The following is a 12,516-nucleotide window of genomic DNA, read 5'->3' as shown; positions in this document are numbered from 1 at the left end:
AAAGTTATTAATTAATTAGAATTTATAAACGAATTTAATAATTTTAATAACTTATATACCAATAGAACATGTTAAATTTCTAATAGTAAGTCATTTAAAAAAACTCAATAATAATTATAATTATCATTTTATTGAAAATATATTTTAGAGGATATAATTAATGTGTTTGTACTTTGTAGTTTTACAAAAAAAATATATTATGATCTTATCAATGTACATTAAAAGTTACATTAATAAAATATTTCCTCAAATATTACACCAACGTATATTATAGTATTAATAATATAAAGGAGTTTTAAAACTCCAAACTACAGAAGAATATGGAATCGGGTCCCTGGCAACTTTTTCATAAGTTATCTATATATATATATTAAGAATGTAAGATCAAAATTTATTCAAGACTTTGTGATACATATATGTGATCATCACTTTATCTAATATATCTATGATAAAAAAATATTATTTATACACTAAAATTAATTATTATTTATGTATAAATATATGTGTTATTTTTTTTTGTGACTGAATACATGTGTTATTTAACTAATTGTCAATGTATATTTTATACAATAATGCTAGCAAGATTAAAAAAAAAAAACAAAATTTGTCTTATTTAACATTTATTATAATAATTAATAAATACTAAAATAAGACAAATTATAGTTATTTTTGACTAATTTTTTTAGTCATTAAATATTTTTAATTTTATATTTTAATTTATATTTTTTTTAAAGATAAGTGTTATTTTATTAATATAAAATAAAGATTTTTCTATAAAAAAGTACAACAGAATTAGGTATTTTTATTTATTACCAAATGTGACTGGAAGACTAATAACTTAAGAAAGAGTAAAATAAAAATAAAAGAAGTTAGCAACATCCATCTGATATATAGCTAATGTGTAAGACCCATAATTTTTGAAAAAATATTATTATGAATTAATTTTAATTTATTTATTCATTAAAGATTTTATTTTTAAAAATTATTTTATTAAAAATAATTAAATCAAGTTTTGACAATTAAATTAAAAATTTTACCTAATTTTATAATTATTAAATAATTTTCTATATTTAAATTATACAGTTTAACAGTTACAAAAGAATAAAAATTTTATACAATTTAATTAAATAATAAAAATTATAAAATTTAATATTTTAATTTTATAAATAAAAAAATTAATTATTTTCTCTAATTATCGAATTAAAATCTTTATTAAAAAATAATTTATAAATTAATAATTAAATAATATTTTTTATAAGATGTTGGTATTAAATTAAAATAATTTTTTTAATTATTCTATTATCTTTAATTTTATTAAAATTATTAAACTATCCAAAAATCTCCAAATTAAAACTCTAACTAGCCGCCATTACCACATCGTCCCCCTAACTGCTTCACATCAACGCCTTCCCCTAATGTTGTCTCTCTTTTCCATTCATTCACCACAAATCCCCAAACGCTGAGACGGAGAGAAAAGAAAGGGAAGAGAGAAGAGAGGGCTGAACGGAGAAGAAGGAAGGGAGGGGGAGGACCGCCACCACCGAGCCGCCGAACCGAGCCGCCAAAGCTCGTTCGTTCATAAACAGCACCAAAAAGATTCACAACCAGCAATTTCAATGTACCTGGCTTCTTCTTTTCTTTTCTTTTTTTTTAACATTTATTTCAATTTTCATGGCCAAAAATTATGCGCTGCTGATTTTCATGTTGTCAGTCTTTTCAATGACGAGTCATCTAACATTCAAGAAACGCCATTGTTGTCGATGTTCTTGAAGGTTTTTGATGGTCTTCTTTCAAATTCCCTAATAACTGAAATCTTTTTCCCCTTCTAAAATATTGGATGCCTCAAAGTCATTGGTTCTTGTTTAATTTTGTATTCTTTTTTCCCTATTTTTCTGAGGATCTGATGAATTTGTTCAAATTAGGGAAGTTACATTTGTTTCGGGTTTAGGAGCTTTAATTTCTGTGGTTTTTTTTCTCCTTTGCAAGATGTGTACAGAAAGAAAGTGGCTGAGAAACTGAGTTTGCATTCAGAAGTAAATCTGTTGAAGATGCTGGTTTTTAGGGCAGCTCTTCAAAACATTTGCAATCACCAAATGTTCCGTAAATTGCCAAAGGTTTCTGTTCACTCTTTTTCACTACATTTTTGCATCAATCTGTCCATAACATATTCCGTTTGATTGGCTTATTCATTATTGTTTTCAATATAAAAGAAAGCCCTGCTATAAGTCAAGTCATAAATGAATAAATATGATAGGAAGAAACACAATTATTCTTGAATTATTTGTTCTCACTTACCAGAAGCTACAAAAGTCTCAGATGCATAGAACCCTATTCCATTGATTCCTCTAGCTTGTTCACATACTTTAAACCAACCCCAATCTGAAATTTTGTAACAAACTATTAGAAACCTTTGATTTGACCAATTTTATTATGTTTGTGGCTAAGTTTCTGCAGTGAGTAGTATGTTATTTACAACTAAAACAACTAAAGAGTTTATATATTTTCTTTGGAACAAATCCAATAGATTAGCCTTTAGGAAGGCTTTGAACAGTTTCAATTAATCCTGTTATCCAAAACATGTCAGTTTAAACACCAAATTTGTTCGATTCAATATATTCAATTTGTATGCATATCTATTGACTTGATGTACTTTTAAGTTTTGGTAGAGCTGAAGATTAGTTGGTTAGAGGCTCAAGGCCTATTACAGCCCCCTCTTGACCATGCTCCCTACATTGTGGTGATTGAAGGTTTTGAATTTGAAGGATGAGGTACCTTGTTCTTGCTTTATGTTAAAAATTATCTTGTCAATTTAGCATGTTGTTGTAAGACTCTTATGTAAGATAGTTTAAAGTTGGGCTGAAAGAAAAGGAAGGGAAGTGGACATGTGACATTTTAATGTGATTTTTTGGTTTATAAATTCTTCCTCTTTTTTGTTAGATCTATCTACTACACAATAATGGAAAGCTGTTTAGAGTGTTGACCTTGATGCCATATTTCTTGCAGTTGTGGCATGAGAAAATCCAAATAAAACAAAATGGTGTGTTACCAAGTGGATATGCACAGAAGATTGGGTTCTAAATATGGGAAAATTGGCTGAACTACGGATGGTAGATACCATGATTTAATTGTTCTTGTCTTAATCCTGAATCCTTTTCTTTCCGAAATTGAAGAGGGGCTCACATTTGTTTAATATTTGAATCTCTATTTTCTTATCATGAATGCTGTGTTTTTGCTGCTCCATAAATGACACATTGGTTGTCAAATCATTGTGGTGGTGAAAAGATCTAGTAGGCTCAACGTAAAAATTGTCTCAAGTAGTAACCAAGTTGAGTGTCTCTTGTTGAAGGCTATCACATCGGCCAAGCTTCTTATCGGTGAAGCAATCAAGTCCATGAGGTATGCATTCAAGGTTAGTTTGAATTCGATCTCCATTGCAATTCCTTCACTTTGATCATTTCTGATTTCATTTATGTTGTCTACTACTACTACTACTACTACTACTACTACTACTACTACTACTACTAGTTTCTCTTTGATACTCTTGAGCACATATCACTCTTGTTTAGAATTGACTGCAGCACAACTTGAATGGAAGTTTCCTCTTGCTTAGAGTTGCAACACTACTATTACTACTACTTTTAGCACAACTTGAAACTACTACTTGTAACAGAATTTGAATTTAGGTTTCCTCTTGCTTAGAGTTGACAAGTTGACAATGAAACTACTACTTGTAACACAACCTGAATTTAGATTTCCTCTTGCTTAGAGTTGACAACAACACAACTACTACTACTATTTTCTCTTGCTTAGAGTTGACAGCACCACAACCACTACTACAACTTGAATTTAGGTTTCCTCTTCTTTAGAGTTGAATTTAACACAACTAATACTTCGTCTTTCTTATAGTTGACAACAATACAACTAGTACTATTACTACTACTACTACTTGTAGCACAACTTGAATTTAGGTTTTCTCTTGCTTAGAGTTGCAACACTATTACTAACACTACTACTACTACTTCTTGAAACTACTACTTGTAGCACAATTTGAATTTAGGTTTCTTCTTGTTTAGAGTTGACAGCACAACTACTACTACTTGTAGCACAACTTAAAACTACTACTTGTAGCACAATTTGAATTTAGGTTTCCTCTTGTTTAGAGTTGACAACAATACAACTATTATTACTACTAGTAGCACAACTTGAAATTAGATTTTCTCTTGTTTAGAGTTGACAACACAACTATTACTACTACTACTACTTGTAGCACAATTTGAAACTACTACTACTGCTTGTAGCACAACTTGAATTTAGGTTTCCTCTTGTTTAGAGTTGACAACACAACTACTACTACTACTGCTTGTAGCACAACTTGAATTTAGGATGCCTCTTGTTTAGAGTTAACAACAGCACAACTACTATTACTACTACTTGTAGCATAACTTGAATTTAGGTATCCTCTTGTTTAGAGTTGACAACACAACTACTACTACTTGTAGCACAACTTGAAATTACTGCTTGTAGCACAACTTGAATTTTAGGTTTCCTCTTTCTTAGAGTTAACAATAGCAGAACTACTGCTACTATTACTACTTTGTCTTTCTTAGACATGACAACAACACAACTACTACTATTTGTAGCACAACCTGAATTTAAGTTTCCTCTTATTTAGAGTTGACAACACAACTACTACTACTTGTAGCACAACTTGAAACTACTGCTTGTAGAACAACTTGAAACTACTACTTGTAGCACAACTGAATTTAGGTTTTCTCTTGTTTAGAGTTGACAACAACACAACTACTATTACTACTACTTGTAGCACAACTAATTTATGTTTCTTCTCTTTTAGAGTTGACAACAACACAACTACTACTACTACTACTACTACTACTACTTGTAGCACAACTTGAATTTAGGTTTCCTCTTTCTTAGAGTTAACAACAGCAAAACTACTGCTACTATTACTACTTTGTCTTGCTTAGACATGACAACAACGCAACTACTACTAGTAGCACAATTTGAATTTAAGTTTCCTCTTGTTTAGAGTTGACAAAACAACTACTACTACTTGTAACACAACTTGAAACTATTGCTTGTAGAACAACTTGAAACTACTACTTGTAGCCACAACTGAATTTAGGTTTCTTCTTGGTTAGAGTTGACAACAACACAACTACTATTACTACTACTTGTAGCACAACTTGAATTTAGGTTTCCTCTTTCTTAGAGTTAACAACAGCAGTACTACTGCTACTATTACTACTTTATCTTGCTTAGACATGACAACACCACAACTATTACTGTTAGTAGCACAACTTGAATTTAAGTTTTCTCTTGTTTAGACTTGATAACACAACTACTACTACTTGTAGCACAACTTGAAACTACTACTTGTAGAACAACTTTAAACTACTACTTGTAGCACAACTGAATTTAGGTTTCCTCTTGTTTAGAGTTGACAACAACACAACTATTATTACTATTACTTGTAGCACAACTTGGAACTACTACTTGTAGCACAACTAATTTGTTTTTTCTCTTTTAGAGTTGACAACACAACAACTACTACTACTTGTAGCACAACTTGAATTTAGGTTTCCTCTACTATATAACTTGAGACTACTCTTTGTAGTACAACTTGAAACTACTATTTGTAGCACAACTTGAATTTAAGTTTCCTCTTTCTTAGAGTTAACAACAGCAGAACTACTGCTACTATTACTACTTTGTCTTGCTTAGACTTGACAACAAAACAAACAACTACTACTACTAGTAGCACAACCTGAATTTAAGTTTTCTCTTATTTAGAGTTGACAACACAACTACTACTACTTGTAGCACAACTGAATTTAGGTTTTCTCTTGTTTAGAATTGACAACAACACAACTACTATTACCACTACTTGTAGCACAACTTGAGACTACAGAACTTGAAACTACTTCCTGTAGCACAACTAATTTATGTTTCTTCTCTTTTAGAGTTGACAATAACACTACTACTACTACTACTTGTAGCACAACTTGAATTTAGGTTTCCTCTTTCTTGGTGTTAACAGCTGCAGAACTATTGCTACTATTACTACTTTGTCTTGCTTAGACTTGACAACACAACTACTTTGTCTTGCTTAGACTTGACAACAACACAACTACTACTACTTGTAGCACAACTTGAAACTACTACTTGTAGCACAACTGAATTTAGGTTTCCTCTTGTTTAGAATTGACAACACAACTACTATTACCACTACTTGTAGCACAACTTGAGACTACAGAACTTGAAACTACTTCCTGTAGCACAACTAATTTATGTTTCTTCTCTTTTAGAGTTGACAATAACACAACTACTACTACTACTACTACTTGTAGCACAACTTGAATTTAGGTTTCCTCTTTCTTAGTGTTAACAGCAGCAGAACTATTGCTACTATTACTACTTTGTCTTGCTTAGACTTGACAACACAACTACTTTGTCTTGCTTAGACTTGACAACAACACAACAACTACTACTAGTAGCACAACTTGAATTTAAGTTTCCTCTTGTTTATAGTTGACAAAACAACTACTACTACTTGTAGTACAACTTGAAACTACTACTTGTAGCCACAACTGAATTTAAGTTTCCTCTTGTTTAGAGTTGACAACAACACAACTACTATTACTACTACTTGTAGTATCACTTAAATTTAGGTTTCCTCTTTCTTAGAGTTAACAATAGCAGAACTACTGCTACTATTACTACTTTGTCTTGCTTAGACATGACAACAACACAACAACTACTACTAGTAGCACAACTTGAATTTAAGTTTCCTCTTGTTTAGAGTTGACAACACAACTACTACTACTTGTAGCATAACTTGAAACTATTACTTGTAGAACAACTTGAAACTACTACTTGTAGCACAACTGAATTTAGGTTTCCTCTTGTTTAGAGTTGACAACAATACAACTACTATTACTACTACTTATAGCACAACTTGAAACTACTACTTGTAACACAACTAATTTATGTTTCTTCTCTTTTAGAGTTGACAACAACACAACTACTACTACTACTACTTGTAGCATTTGAATTTAGGTTTCCTCTACTACACAACTTGAGACTACTGTTTGTAGTACAACTTGAAACTACTACTTGTAGCATAACTTGAATTTAGGTTTTCTTTTTCTTAGAGTTAACAACAGCAGAACTACTGCTACTATTACTACTTTGTCTTGCTTAGACATGACATCAACACAACTACTATTACTAGTAGCACAACTTGAATTTATGTTTCCTATTGTTTAGAGTTGACAACACAACTATTACTACTTGTAGCACAACTTGAAACTACTACTTGTAGCACAACTGAATTTAGGTTTCCTCTTGTTTAGAGTTGACAACAACACAACTACTATTACTACTACTTGTAGCACAACTTGAGACTACAGAACTTGAAACTACTTGTAGCACAACTAATTTATGTTTCTTCTCTTCTAGAGTTGACAATAACACAACTACTACTACTACTTGTAGCACAACTTGAATTTAGGTTTCCTCTTTCTTAGTGTCAACACCAGTAGAACTATTGCTACTATTACTACTTTGTCTTGCTTAGAGTTGACAACACAACTACTACTACTAGTAGCACAACTTGAATTTAAGTTTCCTCTTGTTTAGAGTTGACAAAATAACTACTACTACTTGTAGCACAACTTGAAACTACTGCTTGTAGAACAACTTGAAACTACTACTTGTAGCCACAACTGAATTTAGGTTTCCTCTTGTTTAGAGTTGACAACAACACAACTGCTATTACTACTACTTGTAGCACCACTTGAATTTAGGTTTCCTCTTTCTTAGAGTTAACAACAGCAGAACTACTTCTACTATTACTACTTTGTCTTGCTTAGACATGACAACAACACAACTACTACTACTAGTAGCACAACTTGAATTTAAGTTTCCTCTTGTTTAGAGTTGACAACACAACTACTACTACTTGTAGAACAACTTGAAACTATTGCTTGTAGAATAACTTGAAACTACTACTTGTAGCACAATTGAATTTAGGTTTCCTCTTATTTAGAGTTGACAACGATACTACTACTTGTAGCACAACTTGAAACTACTACTTGTAACACAACTAATTTATGTTTCTTCTCTTTTAGAGTTGACAACAAAACAACTACTACTACTCTTACTACTTGTAGCACAACTTGAATTTAGGTTTCCTCTTTCTTAGAGTTAACAACAGCAGAACTACTGCTACTATTAGTACTTTGTCTTGCTTAGACTTGACAACAACACAACAACTACTACTAGTAGCACAACTTGAATTTAAGTTTCCTCTTGTTTAGAGTTGACAACACAACTACTACTACTTGTTGCACAACTTGAAACTACTACTTATAACATAACTTGAATTTAGGTTTTCTCTTGCTTAGAGTTGACTGTAGGACAACTTGAATTTTGGTTTCTGTATTGGTTCCATCTTTTGAAACAAGGTACTACTGCTACTAGATTCTATTGCTTAGAGTTAAATGCAGCACAACACAACTTGAACAACTATAGCAAACTTGAATTTATGTTTCCTCTTGCTTAGAGTTGATTGCAACACAAATTGAGTTCAGGTTTTAGTGTTGGTTCCTTCTTTTGAAAAAAGTACTATTACTACCACTCCTTGAGCAACTCCAACACAACTTGAATTTAGGTTTTCTCTTGCTTAAAGTTAATTGCAACACAACTTGAATTCAATTTTTAGTGTTGGTTCCTTCTTTTGAAATTAATGTACTATTATTACTACATCTTGAACAGCTATAACACAACTTAAATTCATGTTTTCTCTTGCTTAGGGTTGATTGCAGCACAACTTGAAGAATTGCAGCATGACATGAATTCAAGTTTCCTCTTGCTTAGTGTTGACTGCAACTATGCATATTGGAAAGAGAATGAGAATTTTCGTGCAGTGTTGTTTCCTTCTTCTTTGAACTTTGTTTGAGATTTTTTGTTATGATTTTTTTATGTCTATTTTTCTGTAATTGAGAAAAAGGCTAATCATGGTAAAGTGAGAAAATGAAAAAGCCATTAGTGAAAAGAGGCAAAAGAGATAAATTGAAAAAGCCAAAGTAATTTTTTATGTATTTGGTTTTTGTTGAACTAGGATTAGTTCTTCTTAGTTAAGTTGGGATAGCATTTGGTGGTTGCTGAACTAGATTGGAGTTTTCCTTAGTCAAGTTGAGATAGCACTTGGTAGATACTAGGTTTAGGTTAGAAATTTGATAGGTGATACTAGATGAATTAGGTTGTAATTCATTGGAATTGGTGTATGTAATAAGTTTGATTATAGTTGAAATTCCACCATGGTTGTGGTGGAGACTGGATGTAGGTTTCATTGCACTTGGAAACCGAACCAGGATATATGCTTGTGTGATTCTCTTTCTCTGTTATGTCTTGCTCTGCTTTTGTGTCAACACCCCCTTTTCAAGTTCTAAAAGATCTTGACAAGGGTTACATGTTAAAAAATCATTATCATTATCACTAATCACAATATGATCATTACAAAGAGTGAACTTAATTCGTCAACCTTTATGAATTAAGAAAAGTCAATTAAGCTTAATTAACCTAATTCATAAATATTAACCAACTTACTAATTGAATTTAGTAAAATGTTAGTGTTACCAAAAATAAGGGTAATTAATAGTTCTAAATTAATAACTAAAGATCACCCAAATTTTCAATCCAATTCAAGAATAAAAAAAATATATTTTATAACTAGTTCAAGCATTTTGTCAAATACTTAGAGTGCATAAACATAAAACAACATAAATCGCAACAATTAGTAAAAGCTATAACTACCTAATTATCTCAAGTAAGTAAGAGTAATATAAAACATCAAATTCATTACTCAAAAATCATCCAACAAGAGTTCATAAACTAAAGACAAAATAAAAAAAATAACAAGAGAATCTAAGCAAACCAAAGTGCTAGAACAAGAAAATATGAACAAGGATTAAACTTGGACAAGATTAAAATCCTAAAATTAGAGAGAATTTTGCTATAGATCCTAGGAATTCTAGAGAGAAGTATATTTAAAATCTGATTGCACATGTTATTTTAAGTGAGTCACATGCTAGCTATGATGCGTATGCATCATGTTTTACTTTTTTTTTTTCATCTTTTCAAGCCATCGTTGCATACTAAATCTTACACAGCTTAAACAACATATCAAGGCATGTGGAATAAAAGTGAAATTAATTTAACAATTTTAAAGGCCTAAGAAAAATATTTTAATCAATTAAGTTCAATTAGAAAAAAATTCATAAAGGTGTGCATTAACAAGGATAAAATTCAAGTTGATAAATTTCACTTTTTTTTCAATAAAAAATTACATAAAATATGAATTTATCAACTCCTCCTCACTTAATGAAGATAAAATTAACGAATATCAATACTCACTAAGAGGAAGCTACCTGACACTCATTTATTCTACCTACTTCTACCTATTTGATTAAAATAAAAATATAATCAAGAACATATATGAGTATGAAGGGATATATATATATATATATATATATATATAATAGAAATATAATCAAGAACATATATGAGTATGGAGGGCTAAAAGTGAAATTAATTTAACAATTTTAAAGGCCTAAGAAAAATATTTTAATCAATTAAGTTCAATTAGAAAAAAATTCATAAAAGTGTGCATTAACAAGGATAAAATTCAAGTTGATAAATTTCACTTTTTTTTCAATAAAAAATTACATAAAATATGAATTTATCAACTCCTCCTCACTTAATGAAGATAAAATTAACGAATATCAATACTCACTAAGAGGAAGCTACCTGACACTCATTTATTCTACCTACTTCTATCTATTTGATTAAAATAAAAATATAATCAAGAACATATATAAGTATGGAGGGCTATATATATATATATATATATATATATATATATATATATATATATTCAATTCCATCACTCAGATTGAGTTTTAAAAGAATTACAAACTTGCAAGATAAGGTTCTCATGAAAAAGAAGAACATAGAATTGAATAATCGAATCACACTTATGTGTTTATCGATCTAGTATATAAGTTTAAATCACTCAATCCTCTTTTGACTTTACATTCTAAAGCAGTTTCTTCTAACAGTTAACAAATATTTAATGAATGCATATAAATATCATGAAAATTTTAGAGAGTTGCAACGTAGTTAGGAAAAAGGTGAGGATGTATTTAGTTAAGTGGACCAAAAATTTAAACTTTGATTAGCTTAAACCTCTATCTAACCTACAACAACTTTTTTAATCCTAATGTATAAACCTAATTACCCATAGTGCTTTATCCATACTTCACTTTTCACACACATCTATGCATCCTTAACTAATTCACATCATATATGCACCTATTTCTAAAAAGAGTAAACTATAAAAAATGCACCCAAATAATTGTCGCTCATAAAAATGCACCCGAATTTTATTATCGAAAAAGTACTCTCAAATAATTTAAAAATACGACAAAAATGTCTAAAAAGAATATTATCTTTTTGTAAGTGGCAAACGACTTTTGTATTTGACAAACTGCTTATGCATTTAATCCAAAATTTTATAGAAATATTTAGATAACTGTTTAAAAAAATACACATAAGAAAGAGGATAAAAATTTGATCTCTATATTTTCATTTTATTTTTCAAAAGTATTATTAGCTGTTGACAAAAAAATCACAAAAAATATATACTAAGCAAAAAGTCACCAAATTTTAAGGATAAAAATAACTTATTTATCTAATTATGCATGTAAAAAATCGCATCAAAATTGAATCTCTAAAGCATTTTTTTGAGAATATATATTTAATGTTGGCCATTTTTAAATTATTTGAGAGCATTTTTGTCGATAACAAAATTCGAGTATATTTTTGTTAGCAACAATATTATTTGGGTGCAATTTTGGTGGTTAACCATTCTAAAAATTTTATTTGGAACATCTATCATTTACCGCTACTTTACCTATGATATTTTAAGAAAATTCCGTCTCAACTGCTGTCTACTTATTAAGTAGGTTATCTACTTGCACACTTAGGGCCAGTTTGACTAAACTTCTTAAATAAGTTCTTTTGAAAAAGGAGATTAAAATATAAGGACTTTTATTAATATTAACTTTTAAATAAGTTATTTTGAGTTTGGAAAGTTATTATAGAAGTCCTTGTTTTAAAGTTGTGCATTAAATAAGAGTGATAAAATAGCTTTTGAAAATAGGAGAAGTCACATTTTTTAACTTTTTCAAAAGCTCTTAAATAACTTTTTGAAAAGTTAAAAGTTTATCTAAAAAATTGTACCAAACACATTAATGTAACTTTCTATAAGTCAAAAGTTGAAAAAAAGTAGCTTTTTGGTGTTTCCCAAACGGACCCTTAATCATTTATCACCCTTTTAAAAATTGTACAATGAAAAACCAAATTACACATTGCCTAGAATTTTTTATTATGCTTGCTTTCTCTTTTTAAGACCATATAATAAACATAAATTAC

At 29.9% G+C, this 12,516-nt stretch overlaps 1 long non-coding RNA gene across 3 annotated transcripts; it reads left to right on the top strand.

Annotated features, from left to right (window-relative positions):
- The first annotated feature begins 1,418 nt into the window (after positions 1-1,418).
- Positions 1,419-9,523, top strand: LOC107635313 (uncharacterized). Of its 3 annotated transcripts, none has more exons than XR_015902470.1 (6): positions 1,419-1,618; positions 1,987-2,114; positions 2,667-2,768; positions 3,004-3,107; positions 3,283-3,409; positions 8,835-9,523. It is a non-coding gene; the product is annotated as an uncharacterized LOC107635313 (long non-coding RNA). The 3 variants fall into 3 exon arrangements; XR_015902471.1 differs by having other exon boundaries at positions 2,658-2,768; positions 3,347-3,409; positions 8,835-9,428; XR_002347334.2 differs by having other exon boundaries at positions 2,658-2,768; positions 8,835-9,428.
- Positions 9,524-12,516: the final 2,993 nt, after the last annotated feature.

The sequence above is a fragment of the Arachis ipaensis genome, chromosome B1 (assembly GCF_059453495.1).
Source record: "Arachis ipaensis isolate K30076 ecotype BB chromosome B1, ASM5945349v1, whole genome shotgun sequence".
In the NCBI taxonomy this organism is placed as follows: Eukaryota; Viridiplantae; Streptophyta; class Magnoliopsida; order Fabales; family Fabaceae; genus Arachis; species Arachis ipaensis.
Note: the sequence above shows the minus strand (reverse complement) of the source record. Positions and strands in the feature narration are given on the sequence as shown.